This window comes from Pollachius pollachius (genome assembly GCF_949987615.1).
Source record: "Pollachius pollachius genome assembly, chromosome: 2".
NCBI lineage: Eukaryota > Metazoa > Chordata > Actinopteri > Gadiformes > Gadidae > Pollachius > Pollachius pollachius.
In genome coordinates this window covers 25,309,621-25,336,463 of record NC_136935.1, presented here as the reverse complement: position 1 = coordinate 25,336,463, position 26,843 = coordinate 25,309,621, and the positions used below count along the sequence as shown (strand labels likewise).

General features: G+C 43.7%; 1 long non-coding RNA gene across 1 annotated transcript; it reads right to left on the bottom strand.

The window, feature by feature from the left end:
• Positions 1-16,001: 16,001 nt before the first annotated feature.
• On the bottom strand, positions 16,002-16,730 carry LOC307071197. Its single transcript, XR_013811617.1, has 3 exons — positions 16,621-16,730; positions 16,183-16,329; positions 16,002-16,081 (listed from the first exon to the last, which is right to left on the bottom strand). It is a non-coding gene; the product is annotated as an uncharacterized lncRNA (long non-coding RNA).
• Positions 16,731-26,843: the final 10,113 nt, after the last annotated feature.

Genomic DNA, 26,843 nt, shown 5'->3' with positions numbered 1-26,843 from the left:
TTAGTCCATAGACATCTGTAGGTGTATAAAACTTCAAAGCTGGTCCCAAGAAAACTTATTACATAAGCACTTTCAACGCTTATTAAAGGTCCAATATCTAAAACAGCTGAGAACGGCCGTCAACAAAAAGCTTGGACCTTTCAAAAAAAGGTTTCTGAACCATAGATTCAATCAGTCTGTTCACTGATTTCACCAATCTTCCAGCACGTGTTCTGACAGTGCCATCATCCTCAGTGTGTGCATGAGAGTCAGTGCGACCTGAGGTGTCAGCATGCTGAGATGGCAGTGTGTCTCTGTGCGGAGCGTCTGAGATGGGTGGGCAGTCATCCATAACAGCAGCCGGACTGCTGGACTAGGCTGAGCATGCTCTTCTCTTACAGCCAACTCGGACTCAGGTGAGTCGTCAAGTGATGAGATTGAGAGCTCCTCTTCATCTCTGGAATCTGACACGTCCTTGGCAATTTCACCCTGAGTCAATTCTCCAGACACTAAAGCCATTTCATCACCATCAGCGACGCAATCTTCCTCGTCAGAATTCTCTTCATCCCACGACTGATCAGTTGCATCAGCAGACTCCGCTTGGTCCAATCCAGGGAGAGGCATGAAGTTCACTTCCAGTAAGAGATTCCTGTGCACAACTCTCGTGTGTCCCACTGCATCCTGTATTTTGTAGACGTTGATACTGGGATTCACCCCAATCACTGTGTACACTCCATCCTCCCATTTGTCGGCTAACTTCCTCTTTCCTCGTTCCCCTTTATTTGATACCAACACACGATCTCCCACTGACAGGAAGGTGCCCTTGGCTCGTTTGTTGTATTGCCGGGTCTGGTGCTGCTGCTCAGAGGAAGTATGTTTCTGAGCGATCGCCATAGCACTTTTCAAGCAAGAAAGCAGGGACTTTGCATATGTGTCGTAGTCAACAACTTCAGGGTCGTCCAGAACCCGCCTGAACATGACGTCCACCGGCAGTCTAGGGACACGCCCAAACATGAGGAAAAATGGTGCGTAACCCGTCGTCTCATGGACGGTGGCGTTGGATGCGAACGTGAGGGTCTGGACTTTTGTGGACATTGCTGTTTTTCCTTTAGAGGAAGGGCACGGAGCATGTTGCCTAAGGTGCGGTTGAATCGCTCGGTTCCCCCATTGCCCATCGGATGGTAAGCAGTCGTGTGGGATTTTGCAACACCAGCCAATCGAAGGAGCTCCGCAATCAGGTTGCTCTCGAAATTGGCGCCCTGGTTGGAATGTATCCTCGCCGGGAAACAATAAACACAGAACACACTATCCCAAAGCTTCCTTGCGACTTGCTTCGCTGTTTGATTGGCACAAGGGAAGGCATGAGCCAGTTTGGTGTAGTGGTCGGTGACCACCAAAACATCAACAGACTGCTGCTTGCCGTCTTCGGCAGTCCAGAAATCCATGCACACTAACTCCATTGGAGCTGAGCTCTTGATGCTTTCCAGAGGAGCACGAGCAGCTGGTTCCGGTGACTTCCCAAACACACATCTCTGACAGCATTTTACATGTGCCCTCACATCCTTTTCCATATCAGGCCAATAGAAACGCTGTCTTGCAAGTGAAAGAGTACAATCCTGGCCCTGATGACCTGCCAGATCATGGATGCCGGACAATGCTTTGTCCTTTAGACTCTGAGGCAACACATATTGGGATCGTCGCTGCTTGGAAACAGGATCTCTTGAGACCCGATACAGAACTCCATCATGGACTTCCATCCTGTCCCATTGCTTCAATAATCTGAGGACCTTCGAGTCAGCACCATGCCTTTCTCACCTAGATGGTCGTCTCCTGGTAGAAACAAAGGGAAACCTTGGAGATGACTGGATCTTGCTCTTGAGCCAGCTGTAGCTCCTGGGCAGAGAACATGGGCAGCACATCCTGACCACTTGAAAGTTGCTGGACTCTTTGTGTTAAGTAGAGTGCCCTGGACTCTGCTGTGTCATTCCAGGCACAGTGGGCCTGACAAAGAGCTTTGATCTCGGCTGTGTCATACCCCGTCCTGGGTAGCGGATGGTTTTCCAGTCTGAGGGTTTGAGACTGGCAGCTGAGCCTGAAAACATCCTGCACAGAATCCTCTTCCACCTCATCAGCCTCCTGAGTCAGAATGGAATAGGGCTCGCTAAGCAGCCTCCGGCCAATGGTTTTCGCAAAGGGATCGCGACTCAAGGCATCTGCCACCACATTTTTCTTCCCAGGCAGGTGCTTGAGATCAAAGGTGTACGACGCCAGCTTAGACACCCAGCGGATCTCACATGCGTCCAGCTTCGGCTTCGTTAGAAGGTAAGTAAGCGGATTATTATCAGTCCAAATGGTGAAGCTATGACCCTTCAGCCAGTGGCTGAACTTTTCACACACACTCCACTTCAGGGCCATGAACTCCAGCCTGTGAGCTGGATATTTCCGCTGTGACGCACTGAGGGTCTTGCTTGCATAAGCAATCGGTCTGGCCTTGGATTCTCCTCGGGGCACTTGGGAGAGCACCGCACCAAGTCCATCCAAAGACGCATCTGTTGACAAGATAAATGGCTCATTGAAGTCCGGATGAGCCAGCATGACGCAGTCCAACAGCCTGGCCTTCATGTGCTCAAAAGCGCTTGCACATTCCTCTGTCCAATCCACAGCAGAAAGCTTACGGTAGACAGATTGGGGACACTTTCTATCCTTAGCTGACTTCCCTCGCCTCTTCTGACCAGCTGTAAGTGCAAACAAGGGCTTTGCAGTGGAAGACAGGTTGGGGATAAAGTGTTGATAGTAGAACACCATGCCGAGGAATGATCTGAGTCTCCGAACAGAAGGCGTGCACCCATCTGCGTCCATGAGGCCTTGAACCTGCATTCTGTTGATTACTTCCACCTTGGCAGGATCGACGGACACACCCCCACCGTTGATGATATGGCCAAGGAACCTGACTTGCTTCTGCAGAAGGTGGCACTTTTAGGAGCCAGTTTCAGGTTGTTCTCCCGCAACCTCTGAAACACTGCTTCAAGTCTGGACAGAGCCTCTTCCTCCATTGGGGCAAAGACAAGAAGGTCATCGAGATAACACAGAAGCTTTGTGAAGTTCATGTCCCCAAAGATCCCAGTCATCACCCTCATGAAGGAAGCAGGGCTATTACACAGACCTTGTGGCATGCGGTTGTATTCATGCAGCCTGAGAGGAGTCGTGAAAGCTGTGTACTTCTTGTCTTCTTCATGCATTGGAATGTTGAAGAAGCCAGAGGTGAGGTCCATCGTGCTAAAGAAGCAGTTGCCACCAAGGGCAGCGAGACAGTCTGACTGGTGAGGCAGGGGATGTGCGTCCTTTATGGTTCTGACATTCAACCATCTGAAGTCATTGCAAATCCGCAATCCACCATCCTTTTTCCACACCATCACCAAAGGAGACGCATATTCGCTTGTGGACTTTCTGATGATTCCCTTTTCCTCCATATCAGTGAGAGCCTGCCTCAACTTCTGATAGTGGGCTGGAGGGACTCTCCTGTATGGTAGGCGAAACGGGCGATCGTCCGTGAGACGGATGCGGTGTGTGTAACCCTTGACCTCACCGCAGTCAAGAGAGTGCTTGGAAAAGATGTCCTGATAGTCAGTTATCAGTTGCTTGAGCTGGGACCTACAAGCTTCGCTAACCTGACATGAGGCTACATCGACGTCGCTCAGACGCAACTCTGACAGACTTTTGCCGGCCTGGGATGAAAGACTAGCACTGGAAGAAGCATCATGCCGTCGTTTCTCGGTGTTGGGTTGCTTCTTCTCCGAAGCTGCTTGTGAGCCCTGGAAAACATCAAGATCCTCGACTGCTAAGCACGGGAACACATCAGCCAACTTGCAATTCCTCTTCAGCGTGATCGCCTTGTCAGATGGGTTCAGAACTGTCATTGGCACCCATCTATCACCCCAGAGAGGTGTGACAAGACGACCCACTAGGACACCTCGTGGCATGGCTTTTGAGTTGCTCTGCTCCACAACAACAGTGCTGCCAGGTGACATAGGCGACTTGGCAGGGAGTCTGCCCCAAACCAAGTGCTCATGCCTGGGTAGGAGGGTCACCGCCTGGGTGAGCTTGACAGTTCCTATCTTTTCTGGGACTGCGTTCCCCTTCCAGCGCTCGACATTTGTGAACATGGACAAGAAGTGACCGATCTCGGGGTCAGATTAATGGTCATGAAAAGATGCAAGATCCCAGTACTCGCCACCACCCTTCAGGACATGAGTGACATATTTGATGATATTCGAGCCCAATATGAGGTCATCTTGTTGGCCAGACACAACCAAAGTGGATACAACACATGGAACGCCATACAGCTGCATCTCCAAATCATAAAAGCCCTCAGGCTGGGTTCGCAAACCACCACAGCCAATCAAGACAATGTTCTCTTCGGGGTACTGCTTCTCTGGCAAAACATCAGTGCATCTGAGCTTCTCTACTGCTTCTTCACTGATGCTACATACCATAGAGCCAGAGTCCCACATGCCTCTAAGCTGCACACTGTGGTTGACGAGGACTGGAGCATAGAACAGCTCCCCGAAAGCTTTGATTCTCTGAGTAGCTTGAATGGCTATTCTTGTACCTTTAGGTGCTTTGGCACAGCTCTCCTCATATAACTGAGCTAGGTCACAGGTTTCAGAAGGGATTCCATTTACGTTACCCACACCGGCCCCTTCCAGGTGTGGGTTTAATAGTTTAACTCCTGAGGCTGGCCACCAGCGCTATCATCAGACTGAGAGCGGCGCTGGTCAGGCTGCTGGTTAGGCCGCTGGTTGTGGTTACCAGCACGGCCATTGTGCTGAAAGCAGTGCTGGTTTGTTCGTTGAGGACAGTCCCTCTTCCAGTGACCGGGACACAAGCACTGTAAACATAGGTTGTCCTGCTTGCAGTGGGAAAATGTGGAATGATTAGGAGCCCCACAAACCTTGCACACTCTCTGGTAAGAGCGTGGCATGGCAGCTTGGGTGCCAGGGTTGGCAGGCACTTGGGTATGCATTGTGACCAGTCGGTCCAACAGGTTTACCAACCCCTTCATGCAGTCATTGTTGACACCAGCAGTGGTCGAAGGGGCTGAAGGCTGTCTTGGTGAAGCAGCAGTGTTCAAGAGAGGTGCCTCTTCAAGCATAGGTACATGGCCCGAATGAGCTCTGTGCTCCACAACACTTGGCCTAAGTGGCCTTGCAGCTGCAGATCTTGATTTCTTATCCTGCATGTGCTCATCGAGCCTATCTTGAATTTCACAGGCCGACCATTTGTCAGCAAACTTGAACTTGAAAACACTGTGGAGAGACTGGTCCTGGCAGTGTTTGATAAACATCATGCTGACCTCATGGCCCGGGTCATCAATGCGACCCTGCCTTTTCAAGCACTCGTCAGCTACATCCACTGTTTTATTTAGCCTAACCCAATACTCCATAGCATCTTCACCTGGTGTGGGCAGTGTGTTATAGAAATCTGACAGGGGCATGCTTGAGTATGACAGTTCACTGAATGTTGTTTCAGAGTATCAAAAATCACATGTGGATTTGTAGCGTGATTGATAGATGTGTTACGTAGCTTTACACTGACCACGTCTCCTGCTTTGCCCATAAGCTTTGCCAGAATCTCTTGAGATTGCTCGTGAACTGGGATGGCACGTCTCTTTAAATACAGGGTCATGAGATTTTCCCACTCGTGAACTGTAAATTTATCTGAGCCATCGCCCCTGAATAAGGGGGGCTCCTTTGCGGCCGACTGCAGCACAACACTGACATTAGGCAGTGTTGTCTCTGTTGGCAGAGGAGCACTCGTGCTGTTTGTGCCCCTACCAGCCTGTTGAGGTCAACTGGGGGGTGCCCAACGCCGTGACTCCAGGCCCTGGTGTTCTGGTTTCTGAGGGCTGATTCAAAAATTCCCTCCCCACACCAAACTGGCACTCAAAAGGAACGCGCTCAGCATCATCACCCCCACTGCCCAGTAAGTATGTTCTGCCCTCTGCCATATTAAATGCCACTTTATCAACACAATGGAAAAATTTATAATAATAATTCCAACGAAATCACAATGGATAAATCGAGAGCACGAAATGACAGTATTAGAAAAGCATATCAACTTGCAAACATATATGCAGCATTAAATCAGCACTTCACTTTACAATTGCCAAACGTGCTGAAACTGCCTTTTTTTATAGCACTCAATCAGTTCACTGAGATGAAACAAAAAGTCCACAATGTGCAAACACCTACTTCATTCAGCATTGACACACGTGGATGGGCCTATATAAAAAAAAGAAATCTTCCATTAAAAAAAAAAAAAACACTGAGCACTCTCCATGGATATACCTCAGTACCACAAAAGGCCAGTGGCAGCAGCTTCCTCGGCGAACGAGGTGATGTTGTCCTTTAAACCAATCCTTAAAGGGTCACGGCACCAATGTAACGGGTGTTGAACTGCGTTGTGTTCTGGCGAATGCGTTGGAAGGGTGGAAGGACGGCTGGACAACAATGGAGGGTTTCTCATTTATTGGAATCTGGATGAGCCAAAGAAAATCATGTCACCGCATGTAAACCGCATGTAATCCGTCATAGCCAGGACCACATTCCCGCCTCCACTCAGATAGCCAACCGCATTCTGAGCTTGGCGCTGCATATACGTCACTAAAACACAAACCTTTCTTAAAGCGACAGTACAGGTATTGAAAACACATTGACATAGGGGTTGGAACAGGTTACAGAAGGGACTTTGAACATAGCTTAAACACATATTTACTTCTTACTAATCAGAATTTGGTGACATTTCAACATAACTAAAACATGTTGTTTCACCCTGGTTACATAGGCCCACAGCAAAATATTGCCATAGCAAAGACTATTAAATAATGGAGAAGCCTTTTTTCTGGGTGCCTGCCTGGCTCGTTGCTCTGTACCTGCCCTCTGTGAGGGGTCAAGAGGCCAGCTGCCTGAATCTGACCGGACCGTGACCCCGAGACGAAGAAAAAGATTAATGACACTATCGGAATTATGTCCAAAAGACTGAAGCCATCCGGCACCCAAGGAAGGAAAAGAAGGAAAGAAGAGGAGGAAAAACAAAATAGAGGTACAGTAATGTCAATGTGATGAAGTGCATGAAATTAATAGTTTAATGCATCGTAGTTACCGTTGTTGGAGCAGAGTGTTAGCTTGCTAGCTTACTTCGGACGATAGCAACATTGTTTAATAATCAATAAATAGCTGAGTCGACGTGTGTTAATGTTACTCCACCTTAAATTCATCAGGGACGTTTGGAAACTTAACGTTAGGCCTGTTCAGGTGTTATTTTACAGGTGTCTTTCCTGCTTGTATGTCAGTTAAAATGCTTTTAGTTGTCCATCCCCTTTGTGATAGGGTGGTTGTAAGCATTTGGTTTTATGTGTCACAGTTTATGTTTGTTAAAGTTTATGTAACCCTTGTCCCATGTAGTTAAATAATAAATCTAGAGTGGTTAATACAATAAGACTGGGCCTGGGCTCGTTGTAGGAAACTACAACTTTGATTCATATGTTACTATTAGATAATTTTAACAAATGACCACCACAACTGTATTTTAAATGCAAAAGTATTCATTCACATATTTATTCACAAAAATGAAATACTAGTTGAATGTATTTTAGGAAAAGAAACAAATAAAATCAGATGCACGGGATTCTCCAATTTACAACAATGCAAACTCAATGTACCACACACAATCAAATTAACAACACACTTTAAATGAGGTTAACCCGTTGCAGGCCTGTTACTTGAAGCTTGTGTGCGGTGGGGCCTAAAAACTGTACTGGCCGCTTCACTCAGCATTGAGCTCAAAATAAAAGCACGTGCATGTGTTGGTCAGTACTCACGAAATCCAGGGTGTAATTAGTACGGGCAGAAAGGGATTGGGGGATGATATTCTCACAAAGATAATGGCAATGGCGGTGGCAATCCAAACACACACGCGGGCAATGGCGGTGGCGAAGTCACAGGGAAGAAAAACACAGAAACAGCAAGGCCATCTGCTGGAAACCCCTCTCTCTCCAACGTCCAGCTCCTTTAAGCAAATTATCCAATGAGCCACAATATCAAACACTATTTCATATCGAACTAGCATTAGCTTTGCGTTAACTTAAGTTACATTACCAAAACTACGATATGTGGGCACATTAGCACAGAATGCTACCGCTAACTAGCACGTCGCTAACCGCGTTACACATCCAGTACTCTTCGTTACTATAACAGTTAGATATAGCACAATGGAGGCATACACATCGTATTCACCTTTTGCAGGTCACAAAGAAGTTTAAATCAGGACCACGAGTAGTCGACCTCACGATAAAACTTAAATGCTTCCCACACTACGATGCCTCCTCTTAGCTCTCAGGTCAGGTCAGGTTTCTTTCTCTACATGTGCTCACTACTCCCCACACTAACCTGCTGCACTAGTCCCGCCCGTTACACGGTGAGACTTTATTCGGATTGGCTTGTGAGGTTTTAATACAACCAAAGACAAAACAGAAATTAAATGATTTATGTGTGACAGGCAAACAGGTTAAGTTAAACATTAACACAGCTTCTTCCTCTTTTATATCCTGAATTCACAAATATTTTAGACTTGATAACTTAAAGACCTTTATATTAATTTATCTTTTAACTGTAAATAGTTTTATTAAACGTATTATATTTATGCTTTTAACCCGCACACATTTGAACCCATTTTATTATTATGAACTCTATTTATTTATGAACATTTAACACAGCATTTTATTATACTGTTTATTTTTTATGCTCTGTAACTTATGGTTTTTGTACAGGGCTACATTTACATCAGTGTTAAAGTGCAGTTAAAGTGTATTACTGTTAATATTTCATACCTAAGCTTTCACATATCAATCATAGGCTATATATACATATATATTCATTTCACTGCACTTTACTGGTTTTTGCACTGTGGTTAGACTGAATTGCATTGCAATGACAATAAAGTTGAATGAATCTCATCACATTTTCATTATTAGTCTATATTAGTCTCATGTATAGCACACCAAGCATCTGTTTTTTTTATTAAAATGTAACATGCAGTCGTCACATATACTTCTCTTCTCTCTTCAGATGCACTTTTAAAAAATTTCAGTACCACCCCCAGTGACACAGCATCAAGTGCTGCTGTCACGTCCACCTCTGCACAGCCCAGTGACACAGCATCAAGTGCTCCTGTCCCGTCTTAGTTAATGGGGAAAAAATCAAAAGGAGCTGGCTGATGTACTCCAAAAAGAATGATAGCTTGCACTGCTTCTGCTGCAAAATGTTCTCTACAAAAGATTACAAACTTAATAAAGAGGGATTGAAGGACTGGAAAAATGCAAGCCAGTTGCTGAAAGCTCATGAGGATAGCTGGGAGCACAATACCCACATGGCAACATGGAAGGAGTTGGATGTCCATTTTGCAAAGGGGTTTACAATAGATAGGCAAGAGATGGCAATCGCTCAGGCTGAGAGAAACAGGTGGCGTGATGTTCTCTCTCGATTGGTGGCAATAATTCAGTCCTTAGCTGAAAGAAACATAGCTTTAAGGGGGTCCACAGATACATAAAATAAACCAGACAACGGCAACTTTCTGAAAGAGGTGGAACTCATGGCCAAATTTGATCCAGTAATGAAGCAGCATGTTGGGAGGGTGGAAAGTGGAGCTAGCAGTCACACACATTATCTGGGTAAAACAATCCAAAATGAACTGATAGACTCCATCAGCTCCAAAATACTGGAAAGCATTGTGGATGAGATCAAAACAATGAAATATTTCTCTATTATTCTAGATTGCACCCCTGATCTGAGTCATAAGGAGCAGCTCTCTGTCATTGTCAGGACAGCATCACTAGAAGACTTACCACAAGTTAAAGAACATTTCTTGGGCTTTCTTGTGGCAGAGGAGACAACAGGGGAAAGTTTGTCATCTCTCATCCTAAACAGGCTGGAGGAGCTGAACATCCCCTTTGAGAACTGCAGAGGACAATCCTATGACAACGGTGCCAACATGAAGGTTGCTTCAGCAGAACCCAAGAGCTTTTTTTTGTTGCATGTGGTGCCCACACTTTAAATCTGGTGATAGCTGATGCTGCCAAGAGCACAACAGAAGCCATCAGCTACTTTGGACATTTAACAAAGCTATTCAAGCTCTTCTCAGCCTCCACCCAGAGATGAGATACCCTGCTGAATCATGTTAAAACCACTTTGAAGTCATGGTCAGAGATGAGATGGGAAAGCAGGATAAAAAGCATTGAGGCAGTAAGGTACCAGGCTAGGCAAGTCAGAGGGGTGCTTCTGGAGGTGAGGGAAACTACTTCAGACCCTGTGGAGAGATTTGAAGCCCAGTATTTGGCTGAGGAGATAGGATCTTACAGATTTTCCATTTGTACAGCCATATGGTATGACATCCTCAACCAAATCCAGCATTTGATTTATCTGTTGCAGTCACCCTCCATGCAGCTAGATGTGGCTGTAGACTTGCTGAAGAAAACCAGAGATTCCATGGCCTGCTACAGAACCACTGGGTTTTCTGATGCATAGACAACTGCAAAGGAGATGTGTGAAGAGATGAACGTGGAGACTGTACTGAAACAACAGCGGTTAAGAACCACAAAAAAGCACTTTGCATATGAGTCTCCAGATGAGCCTATCAATGACGCACTTAAGAAAATGGAAACCACATTTTTTAATGTGGTCGTGGATACAGTTGTCTCTTCACTCGATGAGAGATTTCAGAACCTTGGAGAGGTAAAGGACAAGTTTGGAGTGCTCCTCAACTTCCCCAACTCAGCAAAAGAAGAGCTGCTACAACAATGTCAGACCCTGAGCACTGCTCTGACCCATGATGGGCAGCAAGACACTAATGACAGGGAACTTTGTGTGGAAATGCAAAACTTTCCACCTTTGCCAAAAAAGAACATGACAGCCATGGAACTCCTGACTTTCCTGCACGAGAAAAAGCTAACAGAGATGTCTCCCAATATGTGGGTTGCTCTGAGGATCTCCGCCAGTCTTCCTGTTACAATGGCTTCTGCAGAAAGAAGCTTCTCTAAGCTCAAGCTTATTAAAACCTACCTGAGATCAACGATGGCGCAAGACCGTCTCAGTGGGCTTTCCATTATAAGCATCAACCATATTGTTGGAAAACAGCTGTCATATGATGACATTATAGATGACTGCATCAAGAAAGTCAAGAAGAGTAAGGCTGTAAAGTGAATTTCTTGAGGTGTTGTTGAGGCCTTTAATACAATCAACATGCAGATAGCCCCCTCTGTTGGAATCATGTAAATAGCGGTGAATCAAGAGGTCTCTCATTTTTCTTTCTTTTACTGTGTGCAATAGTGTGTGTTGTTATGTCTGCACTGGTTTCATTATTTATTATTTTGTGCAATACCATATTTATATTGTATTTTTAATTCATTTTATGTCACTTGTTTTCATGTGCAGTGTTCGGCTTAATATGTTTGCCTTATTTATTTTGTATTTTTAATTCATTTTATGTCACTTGTTTTCTTGTGAAGTATTCGGCTTAATATGTTTGCCTGATTTATTTTGTATTTTTAATTGTATCCATTGTTTCTTTCTTTAGATTTTATTTGGTGTGATATTTTTTACTCAAAGAAATAAAATCTTGAATACACACATTCAGTTTCTATGTGATTGTTTGAAAGTTGATTGTGAAATTGACTGCTGCGATGCAAGGGGGCGCCAGCTAAAATCTTGCCTAGGGCACCAAATTACTCTGGGCCTACACTGCATTATGCTATTGTTTTTCATGTTATTTGGGGAATATGCCGTTTTATGTTTTGACTACTGCGTGGATTAATTGTTCATGGGAATGCATTTAGGTAATCACCTGGCATTGTGTATGTAATTCGGGGCAGCTAACAGTTTTTTACCGTGTCCCAAGTCATGGGAATTGTTTGCTTTGTATTGAACTGAATTGAATACCTGATATGGCAAATAGACGTAATTGAGTTGAATGTTGTAATTGAGTTGCATCATGTGCTACGGTGAGCAAGAACCAGCAATGAATAAACGGGTCACAACACTCAAAGATATTTGATTTATTATACATACCGCACACAGAGATAAGGCACGTAATCGATGTCACTGTCATCACTGCATTCGCTGTCTTCACCCATCATTTCTTCCTCCTCTGAAGATGACCCATCCTCCATCTCCATTTCTGGGTGCCAGCTGTCATCTTCCCAGGTGTTATCGGCCCAGCCAATTCTATGAAGGAGATTTTTTAGAGGGCTAAGTTTAACAAGTGTATTGAATCGATAATACAGAGATTTGATGGAACACACAAGGGAACACTAGAGCCAAGGATGCACTTACGTAGAGTTCCGGATGTCATTAAATTCTTCTTCAGTTATGACTTCAATGTCAGTTACCTGGGAAGAAATGCTACAAATACAAAAACAATAAAATATAATATTAACATATTAGAGTACTTGAGAAGTCAATAAATGGAGAGGTATTATTGTTGATTAGTTGATACAAAAGTAACTTTTTCCACTGTTCTTTCTTTAACTTGTATCCATACTTTGAAATGTAGTGGCAGGATTGGTGTCCTCTACATCTTGAGCATCCAAGAAGTCATCAGCTCTGAGAGTATAAATAGTGTTATAAAAATAAAGATTTTTGAAATTAGTTATTAGGCTATATTGTCTTCTATAAAGGTGTGAGCTGAAAAGAAATGTACCCAATTTCATAATTTGGAAATGTTAATGAAAAACGGTGGTGGGGTAGTGATCACCTGTCTAAGATGGTCTCTGAATGTATGCTTGATGCTGGGGGAAGAGGCAGGTTTCTCCTGCGCTTGCATGGTGTGGATTAAGTAGGGGATGTGAGGTTTCCATAACTGCCAAAACAGGTCAAGCACAACAGTGATTGGACAATAAAGAAAAACATTATCGGAATTAAAAATATATATATATATATATATTTGTTCAAATGACACAGAAAGCCAGATTACACAAGGAAACCGTCACTTTAAAGCGATCACGAAACTTAGCAAGGCTGCTGCTAGCTTGCAACAACGTTATAACAATACATGGAATATCATATGCTACACTTCCCTTGCTGTGCTTATCTTGGCAGTTGTGTCAAAGTAGCTTTTACACAAATGTGACTCGGAAATTATCCACAGTTGCGTTGAGGCCTAGGCGACGTGTGAGCACAATCTCTGTGTTATTCCGACAGGTTAGTGTGACCATAACTAACACATAAAACGGACCGGAGAAGAACCGTGGGCCGATGCAAGACATCCTACGGAACCATATTGAAAAGGTTACATCACAGAACCGTAATGTAACAGTTATCGTGGCTCTGCCTAGTAAAAAAACATACCAGCCGACACTTTACATATTCTTCACAATATACCATGGAGAGATATCACTATTCCTCAGAGATTGGACAAAGTCAGTGTTTGGCAAGTCCCAAGCAAGTCCCAAGTCTTAGCAGTCAAGTCTGAGTCGAGTCCCAAGTCAAGACAGGGAAAGGCAAGTCGAGTCCAAGTCAAAGTCACACCAAAGCTAAGTCGAGTCCAAGTCCAAGTCCCAAACTTTTTCAAGTCTTGAACAAGTCACCATGTATTTTTACTTAATAATGTCATAATAAGGCTATTGATCATAATTTCAACATATCACTCTAATGTACAGTAATTTCTTATCAATACAGTTATATGTTCATTGTTTCTGTCTTCAAATGTGTTATGATATGCGCATGCCCCGAAATCTTATGTTGTTAAAGGGGTAGTTCGGAATTTTGGACATAAGGCCTGATTCCCAAGTGAGCCTTGGTGTTTTTTATCAGTGGAGACAGTTTTCAACACATTTCATTCAGTCCTTCTAGTTGCAGAGTTCGCTTGTGCTAGGCTAGCGCACGGCAACGGGCAATGCTAGCCTGCTATTAAAAACAGTCTTACCCACTCCACAGTACACCCGAAGTAAATCAATTATAACGACAGCCTATAGATTTAAATGTCTTTTTATAGAATAGTGTTGCAAATAAAACCACCCTTGCATTGCATTGAATTTTGAGGGAATTGCTGGGTCTCAGCAGCAGTGTTATATTCCTGGTTGTAGGCTACGGCAGCGGCGGACTGATACCTAGGTTACCGGCTCTAATTTTTTTTTACGTGCCGCTGTCATTGCTACAGACGCAGAGTACGAAGTACAGTGAACGAAGAAATTCTATTATCGTATTCAATGAACAAGATATGGCCACGTTTGGAGGACTTAGCGATGCGTCTGCTTTTGAAGACGATTATGAGGAATTTGTTGTATCCAACGAACCGTACATGTACGAGCCGGAATACATGGATGAAGAACTGAGAGAGATGGATGCTCAAAGGGCAGAACGAGAAAGAGCGTCTTTAGAGACAGCCCCCGCTGGAGCTGCAGTAGAGAACCAGGACAGAATAGCGGGAGACTGGTGGTGCCAGTGCAGAAAATGTATTCAAATGCCGACAGAGGACGAATGTTTTTGCTGCAAGGAGTGGGACTTAGTCATCCCACAGATGCAAGAGCTGGAGCTGGACACTAGTTTTCAGGATCTCGATGTGTCTGGGCATAGCGCCTCCCGAGACAGAGCAATCTGCATTACAGAGCACCAGGACTTTCCACCCCTTCTAAATCGAGGAGTGCTGGAAACATTCTTCTCCTTCGATAAAATAAATTGGAAAAGAAGACCCAGACCTGCTGGACCCAATGGCCATTTGTCAATGTTGTAAGTGTGCAATCCAAACAAAATGTAATTATGTGTTGCCATGCATGAACATACCATATATAATAATTTAATTGATTTATTAAAGTTTAATCAATCAATCAAATATTATATATGGTATGTTCATACATGGACTCCAAGTCTGCTTTATTATAGGCTAGGCCTAATCTTTACCCTTGATGTAGGCCTACTACCACAGCCTCCGTCTAAAGAGTGGCTGATGGAGAAAGCTTAGAATAACTAGTCAGCTATTATTTTTTATTAACTAAAACAGTTTCTTATTTACAATACTGATCTGGTTCAAAAGATCCCACCAGGACTAAAGGAAAAAAAATAACACACAAGCGTGACTTACTTGGACAAAAAAAACGTTTTTACTATATAGGCATAGGCCGTAGGCTTTTAGCCTGATCAATTCAGCAAATCAGTCTACCACCATGAACAGCAGTAGGGCCATTGTCTCTATGTGGTCTATTGCCATAGTGTAGCTGTCTTTGGTAAGAGCTAACTTGTTTTCCTTCTTGTTTTAGGAAGTACCGATTGGTGGCTTACAGAATCGTTCGTGAGTGGGGGTTGAAAGGAACACAGCTGGGAAGAGGAAACCGACGTGTTCTTCCATCCTGTGTAGTGACCAGCATCCGAAACAAATACCCTTCGGCCACTGGACAATATGTTGGCTTCAGGGAAGCACAAGATGCTCTAAGATTGTTCTGAACACAACACTACTGTAGGCTACTAGAAAACATTTGCTACTGCACCAAATCCTTTATATCAAACACAGAAAGAACACATACATTTGGTTACAGATGACACAATACGATTGTGAAGATACTTTGTATAATTTTACTTTTTTATATAAACAATTGCACCAAAGAGGAGATTTGAACAGTGTTCTAATGTTTACAGAAAAATTTAATAACAATGTACGTAAATGGTTCAATAAAAATAAGTTTGCTGTTGACCTTTTGTCTTTTTACTATTTTACTAATATCTCTAATATTTGTCTGTTTGCAGACAGTATTTAGCACCACACTAAACTACAGTTAGACTTTCATTTTCCCCTTTTAATCAGGTTTTAAAACGGGAGACGTGCTCTGCAATACTCTGATCTTTGTCCGGTCTTGGAGTGGTGGCTATGTTGTCGGATATAGTAGCTGGTTGCTGGATATAAAAATGTGGATCTGCAAACTTCACAGTAGGATCTTTGAGCCTTTCCAGGACCCGCTCCACCAAATCCTTCCTGAATGTCTGCGTGGTTGGCTCGTACCTCTTCCTGGCAACCCATCTTTTAGTTTGTTTGGGAAAAACCAAATTGTATCTCGGAGTCCCTGAGGGAGACAAAATGCACGACAAATACACAGTAAATTTACAGTGTACTTGTTAAAGAAGGCTTACAATTTTTGCTGTTATCTATTATGTGTAGGCTTACCATCACTGGTCGTTGCTTGTTAACGGCCAACATTCTCGTTGTTGTCCATCACAGAGAGTAGGGTGCGTGCCTTCATACAGCTGTAGGCGAAGTGAAGCCTCTTCTCAGTGTACTTCAGCATTGCACTGTGGTACACTTCCAGGGCTCCTTCAGTTTATATTAGTTGGTTATTACCTTCTGAATGGTATCCAGAAGGTTTATATTCAAAAATAGTTTGGATAACGATGTTGGTCAGTCTATGCCTTTATTCATTCAATCACAAACAGTTACACAGCAGAAACTCTCAATGGCAGATGTGCTAATATCTAAAGCACTCATGGCAGCCTGAGTGCTTTAGATAGTAATGCTCTACTATTTTAAGTAGAGCATTACAAAAAAATATTTTTTCAATAATTCAAGTTGTGTAAATACTCAACTAATTGATAGCAACAGACATACCTGTATGTTGGAAGAGAGTCATGTGGTTGAGGTCTTTCAACAGGTTCTTGTTCAGGACGTGGTCTGACAGTGTCTTGAATGCAGCAGAGTCGGTTTGCAGCCATTTCTTCCTTCTCTGCTGCTCTTCAGTGAGGTCCTGGTGGTAGCAAGTCCTCTCCTGTCCGTCTTCCTCCCAGCGATGTATGCCACAAATGTGATGGAGAACGGACGTCTAGCGGCGTTTCAACTCCTGCCAAACCACCGTTTTTCAGGGACACACACAGACATTATACAAAAAAACCCAAGAACAGAAAACAAGAAAAAACATCTAATGAACTTGCCTCTGCATCACCCCCGCATGACTGGCAAGACCACCACAGGTGATTAGTAATTGCCTTTAGCCAAGGCTGCAGATCGTTGTTTATTTTGTTGCTTGCAGCCGCAGTCAACTTCTTCTTCAGTCCTAAGAATTAAAAGGACAATGAGGGCAGGGATGAGAGAGAAGAGGGGTTGGGGGAGGTTTCAACAGAGTCTGATTGCATTTAGTGAAAAGCTGACCTTTCGTAACATGCCAAGGGTCCAACTGATGCTGGAAGTCAGAGTAGGTCTCTCTCATAAGCTTCCTGATAGAAGGAGAGCGGTCTGTAGTGATGACATCCACTCGAACTCCTGCCTGAAGCAAACGGTCCAGACCCCTTCAAAACCCCAGTGTCTCCATGGCTGGTGAACTGGTCGCCTCTGTAACCTTTGTAATGACAATCAGTGTATGTTATGAGCAACTACTTCACCTTCCACCAATCATTCAATTGCCCCCCACCCCCCCCGCCCCCACCCCCAAATACGTACAACTGCAATGAAAGTAGACAAGCATTATATACATTTCTGTCTATTTACCTGAACTAAATCAACCATGATGATTTCCTGTGTTTCATTACTCATGAAACTGTATGTAGTGTACTTGGCACTAAATCCAGGTGAATCCGAACGACCATCACCGCAGATTGAAATCCCTCCACCAACTGTTTGTAGTTGTAGATTGCTCATTATCTCTTCGTGATGGTCACGGTATGCATACTCAATCACTAGTATGAGGTAGGTGGATTGCAGGGTGTAAAATGTAGTCTTCTTTGGAATTTGGAGATTCAGTAGTTCAGCCCAATCAAAGATTTCTGTGTAAGTTGAACCTGTGAACAGGATGGATGAGGCAACCAGCAGGTTGTTTTCGGGCATTCCACGCAGTTGAGAACATGACTCCCATTCACCTGAGTGTCCTTTCATACAGCTCCACTTGATGTGTATGAGGGTCCCACTAGTGGTCACTTGCTTGTCTTCCTCTTCAATTAAAACTCCACACTGGTGGCATGTTGTGAAGAGCTGCATTAGCTTGGACTCGTTGACTATCCATTTTTTTTCTGACCAGTTCTTGGCTCCTGCAGCCGAGAGTATGTCAGGTATGTCAGCGCTGGAGGAGCTTGATGTGCTGCTCAGTGGAACAAAGCTCCTGTCAACTGGATGACTTGAAGAGGCCTCAATTGAGCTCATACTCTGGTCTAGTGGGTTGTCATCTTCAGCTACTGTTTTTTCCTAATTTAGAAACAACAAAATTCAAATGAATATGCAAATATATCTACTGTTTCAATAGTGTAGTGGACAACAGATGTCTATTGCCGGTGAGCCTAAGAGCAGAGAGACCGTATTAAATGTAACTTTGAACATCAATTAGCCAAGTTATTGTTACATTTTTAAGATACTGCATTGTCCTTTTATAAGAGCGTTTAATCATTGTCATCAGTGTATGAAGTCATAAATGTCAAACAACTAGCAGTATTTATTTGAGTTCAATCTCTTACTAGTGCTGATGGCATTTGGATTTCCTTTGGCTGGCCTGATGCTGCACTGTGGGTCACCTATACAAAAAACATGAATGCAATGAAAATACAGTTGTTGTCACAGATCACAATATGAATGAAACGATCATATGAATCACAAAATTACCTCAATTGACCTCCAATTTCTGAGAGGACGGAAGGCAAAATAGAAACCAGATGAAGAATGCCGTTTCTGTGGGCGTGGCGAAGCCTGTTCTGGAGTGGAGATGAACATCTTCAGTGCACCAGAACACTCAGTTGAGTCCTTGGATGATACTGGTCCGGAGGAGTCCTTTTCAGGGGTGGACTGTGGTACAGTGCACATCTCATGTGTTTCCTTTTCAGATAACAATAAGATATAAAAATTAAATGTATTACAACACACAACATGAAGACAAATAAACAACTTTCATGGATTTTAAAGTCGATCTAATTCAAGTACAGCTGTACAGCAGGCCTACGAGGTTTGAGAGACTGTTGGACCAATTCATAAACCACTACACTTCAAAGTTGCTAATCGATGGCTGCATCCATGATGGTTCCCTGTAGTCCATGCACAGAAGCCTCTTCTGTTGCCAATGGCATACGTTTTGCCCCAAAGTTACAGTACAAAACGTTAGCATAAACTCATGCTCTTGTTATGGAATATATCCTATATGTTTTCAAGATTCTCTCTCCCCCTCTCCCTCTGACACTCACACAGGCCCTGGCCCTGACACACACACACACACACACACACACACACACACACACACACACACACACACACACACACACACACACACACTCGCTTTTGTCCTGATGTGAACTCTCTGCCAGGCAAGTTTGCATGTACACTTTACGAGCTTACATTACTTTTCTATCAGCTATTACCTAAAGTTAGAAATTAGCCATTCAGGTACCAAGTGTGTAGCTACCATTAGCTAATGTTGTCACTCTCCAAAACGCATTGAACTGTAGCTATACCGCTATGTCCACTAACGTTGTCATCATGAATCTGTCAGTAGGCTAACATTATGAAAGGGGCAAGCTTTATTAGCTAGAGTAGCCTACCAAAAGTTATTACCTGTTCATCAGTGGCTGTTGGTGCATTTGAAAAGACGGATGGCACCGCATTCGATTTCAGCAATGTCTTGCTCTTTAGATTGCTGGGTTTCTCAAAGTCGTCCGGTCTGAAATGATCGCTACAAATTTTCCAATTGCGAGCAGTTTCCGCCGGTGTTTTGATGTCCAAGCCAGCAGCAACAAGCCACAGTTGAGTCCTTTCTGGATCTCGCACTGGAAATACTTTCTGCTTTAGTGATTCGGTTACACGTCTAACCGGAGTAAAGTAAAATTCCGCTGCTGCTGAGAAAGTAGTCCCTCGATGATTCATACGATGCGAGGTTAGTTTTATTTCTAACATTATTCTATCAACACAGACATTTAAATCTATAGTCTGTCGTTATAATTGATTTACCTCGGGTGTACTGTGGAGTGGGTAAGACTGTTTTTAATAGCAGGCTAGCATTGCCCGTTGCCGTGCGCTAGCCTAGCACGAGCGAACTCTGCAACTAGAAGGACTGAATGAAATGTGTTGAAAACTGTCTCCACTGATAAAAAACATCAAGGCTCACTTGGGAATCAGGCCTTATGTCCAAAATTCCGAACTACCCCTTCAAAAGTAGCCCAATAGGGTGTGAAAACCGCCCAATCTGGCAACACTGCCTGAATGTCCTCAAAATTTAGGCCAATAGGTCTGTAAAAAATGCTCAATCTGGCAACACTGCTGAACGTCCTCACCTCCACCGTCAATATAAATCAACAAGACAACTGAAACGAAGCCAATATGAAACTTAAACTGTGATTTTTGAAGAAAGCATAAATTATATCGAAATTCAGTTTAGATATCATTGAAGATACTAGTGTGTAGATTTGTTATATTTTTTGAACGAAGGTAAATGGTTGAGCAATGATTTAGTTACGATGTCTTAATTGTCAGAGGCTGGCCAGACGGCTTCAATGGGACCAACTCAAAACGCAGCTGATATGAAAGTAAAAATGTTATTCTGAATAAAGTATAAACGATATTGAAATTTCGTATTGATATCATTGAAGTGTAGATTTGTCTTCGCTCGCTGTTTTTTTTCTCATCTTCACGGAGTGAATGCGTCTTGGGTGTCTAGCCCTCTAAGCGGGAAATAGGTTAGATATCTAAAACAATAAATGTTTTTGACATTAGCCATTACAAGACATGTCGAGTCATTACAAGTCAAAGAGGCAAAGTCCGAGTCAAGTCTCAAGTCAATAGCAGTCAAGTCTAAGTCGAGTCGCAAGTCATGCGTAATTTTGTCAAGTCGAGTCTGAAGTCATCAAAATCATGACTCGAGTCTGACTCGAGTCCAAGTCATGTGACTCGAGTCCACATCTCTGCTATTCCTTACCTGTCTAGAAGAAATGTAGCCATCTCAGAGTCCGATTTTACGTTTCTCAGGTCACGTAACTCTCTCCATCGCTCATAAGCTACGCCAATGTTTACTCTGGTTTTATTTCGAGCTCTCTCCACCTCCCTTTTAGCAGCTGTCCTTTCAACAAGTGTCTTTCCTCTTTTTTCGCTGTCTTAGCGGTGTTAGTTGTTGGTATCCGGAGAATGGGAAATTTAGGGGCCATTGATGAAGACATTGCTATTAATTTGTTGTCGCCGTAGTAGTGCAAAACTGTCAGACTGCTAGGCTCGTGAACACTCACGCAGGGACGCACCAACGTCGTTGCCAAGGTGAACGTACAGTCCCACAGCCAATAAGAACGGAGAATCAGAGCCTCGCTCTGATTGGTCAAAGTGTACATGAGCGGTGGCAATTTTTGGGGGTGGCACACAGAGGCAGTGGAGAGTAAAGTAATGGGCAGATATTCTCAGAGCACTTCACCTACATATAGCTGACTGGCTATTATGACAGTTTTGCCAAATATTACAGTAAAAAAAATTACCCACCCTAGCTTTAAAGAGTAATTCCGGTGTAAAATGGATTTGGGATATGGTTTGTATGATAACGAGTTGAAACGTTTGTTTTGGAGAACAAAAAACGTATATAGACGCTTTCTTCAGTTGGCTGTTTATAGCCGATTCTATCAAAACGCTATAAACTTAGAACGATGGGGGCACTGGTTATGGTAAAAACTAAATTGCTATTTTAAACCACTTAAAAGGCTAAAAGTAGCCTGACACTTCTTTGGTAGTATAATAACGGTCTTAACATATAAAACGAGGCATTGAGAACTTTGTGAGTGTACAGATTGTTTATTAAAAAGGACATTTTATACACACAATACCATCAGTAGATCAACCGTCGGCGCCATTTTGTTTTTAAGACTCGATAGGTAGATTGACGAACACAGAGATTGTGACATCCATCAGCAACATGCAAGCTCTGTGTTTGCCAATCTATTTATGCTTGGGGTAGTGGGGGAAAGATGCAATAAGAGGAGGGATGCTGCTGAAGTCCAGTTCACAATTATTGTGGTTTGCTGAAAGTGTGTTTATGCAGCAATGCAAAGTCCAGTTCAAAGTTATTGGGGCTGTATTGGAAAGGAATTATTTCACAGGGTGTCATGTAGGGAGTAGGGGGTGAGAAAGAGGGGCAGATTGCGTATTTACCGGCCTGACTGCCTGAGGGTAGAAGCTGTTGGCAAGTCTGCGGGTTCCTGAATAATCTATATTTTTTCCCTGAGGGCAGTAATTGGAAAAGTTGGTGTGCTGGGTGTAGCTGGCCCTGGAGGTGCTGTTAACATGTTTAATAAAATTGGAGGTGTGGAGATGTCTAAATTATCTTCCTGTAGCTTTGAACACTCTGTGGAGGAACTCCTTCTCTGCCTTGTTGTTGGTGTATATCTCTGAGTTTTGATTTTCAGTGACCAAGACAAATATCCCAAGGGGACGGTGACATTTATTATATTATATTCTCAACGCCATCTGCTGGGAAAAAACATGGTAAGACGTGGTCTGTTGCAAACAGATTTGACACTTCAAATAATCCTTGTAGAATGGTTTCATATAAGTGTAGTGGGACTACATGTTAAACAGTTTTCATGCTGCCCGGTGCATTTCAGTGTCCCAGGAAACTTCCGCAAAAAAAGGCTAGAAAATCTTAGTCAATAGCAATTTTTTTTTAAATCCTTTTTCAAAACTAAAGGTTGTAGTAAGACCAAATAGAGGCCATGCATATGGAACAAGTTTTGGGGCTCTAGATTAAACAATGGCGACGCTATTGAAATTGTTGCTTAATAAAAATTCCTCGAAAATGAGGAGATACATTTTTCAAAACTAAAGGTTGTAGTATAGAGGCCCTGCCTATATGGAACAAGTTTCGGAGCTCTAGATTCAACAATGACGACGCAATTGAAGTTGTTGCAAACAAATAATCCTTAAAAATAAGAGCAGAGTTAATTTTTTCAGCTATTTTAGATTTAGTCTTATGCTGTGTCTGAAATCGCACACTTACGTTAGTCATTATCCCTACAGTACACTTACTTATAGGCGCAGTGCTCCCATTTCTACAGGGCACTGCCAAAACAGCCTTCACGCACCTACCGGAAATGAGTTTGCAGTTTGATGTTTCTTCTTCTGTGGTATTTTTTTTCTGCTTGATCATTTCCGTTAGTCGCCTGTATTAACGATCTAGCAGTATTCACGTTATCGTTCTTGATACCAATTGATTACAGAATTAACACCATATAAACACTGGTCGGATACAGCCTAAAACATTGTAGTTGTACTGAAAAACAAACCAAATGTGTAATTTTACTTACAATTGTAGAGCACGTCGGTCTCAAATGTTACATTGTCCTCCGTTTTCAGATTTGAAATTCCCGCCCCCTCCGCTACGTCTCTAGACGAAAATGCTTATTAGTTTTAGTCACATTTTAGTCATTGATTTCCTTCGTAGTTTTACTCTAGTTTTAGTCTCCCAAAAGTCCTTACATTTTAGTCAACTTTTAGTCATTACTTTTAGTCAAAATGTTTTCTTTTTAAACTAATTGAATTAGACTAACCCCTGGTATATGGACACCTGCTAAGTAGTTCCAGTCAAATAGAGTACTAAAGTGAAAACATCACGTTGTCCTGGCAACCAGATTTTCAGTTCTAAACAACCGAAGGAGAGATGGCATTTTCCATTTCGTGTTTCGTGTTGTTTCTTTCAAAAAGAAAATTAATCAATTTCAAGAGGTGAAAATCACTACCAATCGAAACATGTCGAGGCGTTCATGTATTCCCCTGGGGTATTAAAAGGAAAAGTTTGTAAACGTTAGTTTAGCTTTTTTTATATGAAGACAATCTATTCTCAATATTACTTACATCATTGGTAAAGCAAACTCGCAAATCAATTCGCAAAAAAATCGTTCCTTTTCTATAAAAGGTTTGTGTCTCATAGGATTTCCCCTTGTTAATTTGGTTTGTGTAGAACCGAAAATCGGTAGCTATGGAAATGTGACGTTACACTTTAGAACTCTATTGTCTGTTCAGCTTTCAAAAGGAGAGCTGGTATATTGTGAAAAATGCATTAAACTGTAATCAGAAAACAAGGTTATATGCTATAGACCCTATAGTATCTGTGGTATAAGGGCTGGGACGAATTTCAAAGTACACCTTATAGTGTAGAATGTATGTGTGTTTGCTGGGATCACTTAATCCAGGACGGTAACTCCGGTCAGAGCGTAGACGCATACACAGGGAACAGTTCAGGATGTTTATATCTCTTGCAGACGAATGACATCAATGATGGCTTCAATAAGTAACCAAATGAATGACGGAATGGATGAACAGATGTATGAATGAATGAATGATGTAGGAATGTTTTTTCTGTAAGACAGAATAAGAAATAGACCAATAGTTATTACTAGATTTACCTACTAAAACACCGGGCTCTAGTACTAGCAACATCCCATAAATGCTATGTAAACATAACTGGCATAAATTGCTTCCACATGCACACGTTAACACAATAATGCAATATAACGGCCGACATGGTGCGGCAGAGTGACGCACACATGCTACACGAGGTGCAGGCTAATACGCTAGCTACCCAATTCGTGAGTGAATCAATTAACACAGTAGCAGAACCACACAAATCACGGCCACTATGAGGAACCGAATTACGGAATGTATATAACATTTATATTACGTAAATACACGTGGTTCAATATTACTCTCTCTTCACGAACGCATTCTCTGTCGTGGCGTGTTAAGCAGTCGTGCGCAACGAGCTCTGACGCGGCCCCGTACAACTCGTAACTCTAGGACCCTACGGTGCTACCTGGGCTGCCCAAAGTGCCTGAATAGAAATAACGCTATATACATTATATATATATACACAAGATACGATATTACAAACTAATAGGGAATTTACAACAGCCGCCCCCTGAATAGCAAGGCTATTATGTAAACAAAATAAATTCCCTAAGGTGCTACAAAAGTCCCTGGATCGGCGTCGTCGTCCGGAACAGCTGGCAGCCGGACAAGGCGTGCTACTGGTCGCAGGTAAGTCTTGTCCCCCACTTGGACCTCAGCAGACCGGATGCATCCATCGGCACTGGCATTCAGCTTCATCATCAGCTTCAGATCATCGGTAGGTTGGCGGACCTGAAGAGACGGTACGTAGCTTCTGATGAATTGTGTCCAGAAGTGATCCACCATCATTTGACAATGACGCCACCGTCTCCTGGTGAGTGGGTCCGGAGCGTAGGACACTTGTGGCAAGGAGGCTTCCCGCCGCCCCATCAGCAACATGTTTGGTGTCACAGGATCCGGATCCCCAACGTCTGACGACACGTATCCTAAAGGCTTGGAATTGAGGATACCTTCTACCTCAATTAAGACTGTGAGCAGGACTTCTTCTTTGAGGGACTGAGCACCAATCACCACCTGCAGGGCTTTCTTGACGGATTGTATCTCACGCCCCCAGGCGCCACCAAAGTGGGGAGCCGCTGGTGGGTTGAACTTGAATTTAATCCGTTGCTTGGCAAGTCTCTCTTGTAGCTGTGGTTCCATTGCAGCGAACGCCTCCTTTAGCTCTCTCTCTGCACCTCGGAAGTTTGTTCCCTGATCAGAGAGAACCTCGAAAGGGGTGCCTCTACGTGCGATGAATCGCCTCAATGCTAGGAGGAAGGCGTCGGCGTCGATATTATTTAGCAGATCCAAGTGGACACATCGAGTGGTGAGACATTTGAATATGACACCCCATCGTTTCTCACTGCGCCGCCCGACCTTGATGACGTATGGTCCAAAGCAGTCCACTCCCGTCGAGAAGAAAGGAGGCCTGAAGATCCACAGGCGGGCAGGGGGTAGGTTCGCCATTATTGGAACCACTGGCTGCCCTCTCCATTTTCTGCATTCTGCACAAGTCCTCTGATGGTGCTTGATAGCCTGTCTCCCACGCAGGACCCAGTACTTGCGCCTGATCTCGGTGAAGACCCTATCTGGCCCTGGGTGGAGTAGTCGTGCATCCACGTCCTTGATTAGTAGATTAGATAGTCTTGTTACCGCATGACCGGGATCGAGAACTATGGGGTGGATTTCGGTAGAACAGGAAGTGTCCATACGACGAAAGCGTCCACCGACTCGGATAAGACCCATTGTTGGATCCATCTCCGGTGTAAGCGTACTGAGCTTACTGCTGGGCAGTACTGGTTTACCAGCCCTGAGACACTTAATCTCTCCTGGTAAGCAGTCTGCTTGGCTAGCCTTCAGCGTCGAGAAGGTCCGGTTGAGGTGAGGATGGGTCAGCCGCCGGCCCATCAAATAACTGCTGGGTGGCGCTGACCAGGTCTGTCCGGCTGTCGAACTGTGTGACGTCTGGTGTTTGAGGTGCCAGACTCATCTGTGTGAGGCCGCAGAAGATACTTTGCTTGAGCTCAGCAGCATCTTCTGGCTCTGTGGAGGTGGGAAGCGATGGGCAATTTTTAGGTGGACCACGGAGGAACGATGGCCCTTGAATCCACCGATTTGGTGCCGCCAGCTCAGCCAAAGTCTTGCTGCGGGTGAGATCGTCGGCTGGATTGTTGGCCGTGTCCACATACCGCCAGGTGTACAAGGACGTCAGGTCCTGAATCTCTGAGACTCTGGTTCCAACGAAGACCTTGAACCTGCAGGACTCGGATGTTAACCAGGTTAAGACGGTAGTGGAGTCAGTCCAAAGGAAGGTCTGGGTGATGCTTAAGGTGAGCTCTCGATGAACGAGGAAGGACAGCTGGGCTCCTGTCAATGCTGCACAGAGCTCTAGACGTGGCATTGACAGCTGGCGCTTCGGAGCCACCTTGCCATAACAAATGAGACATGGACGGTGTCGTCACTCTTCGTTGTGAGTTAAACTACCGAACCGTATGCCTGTTCAGAGGCATCAC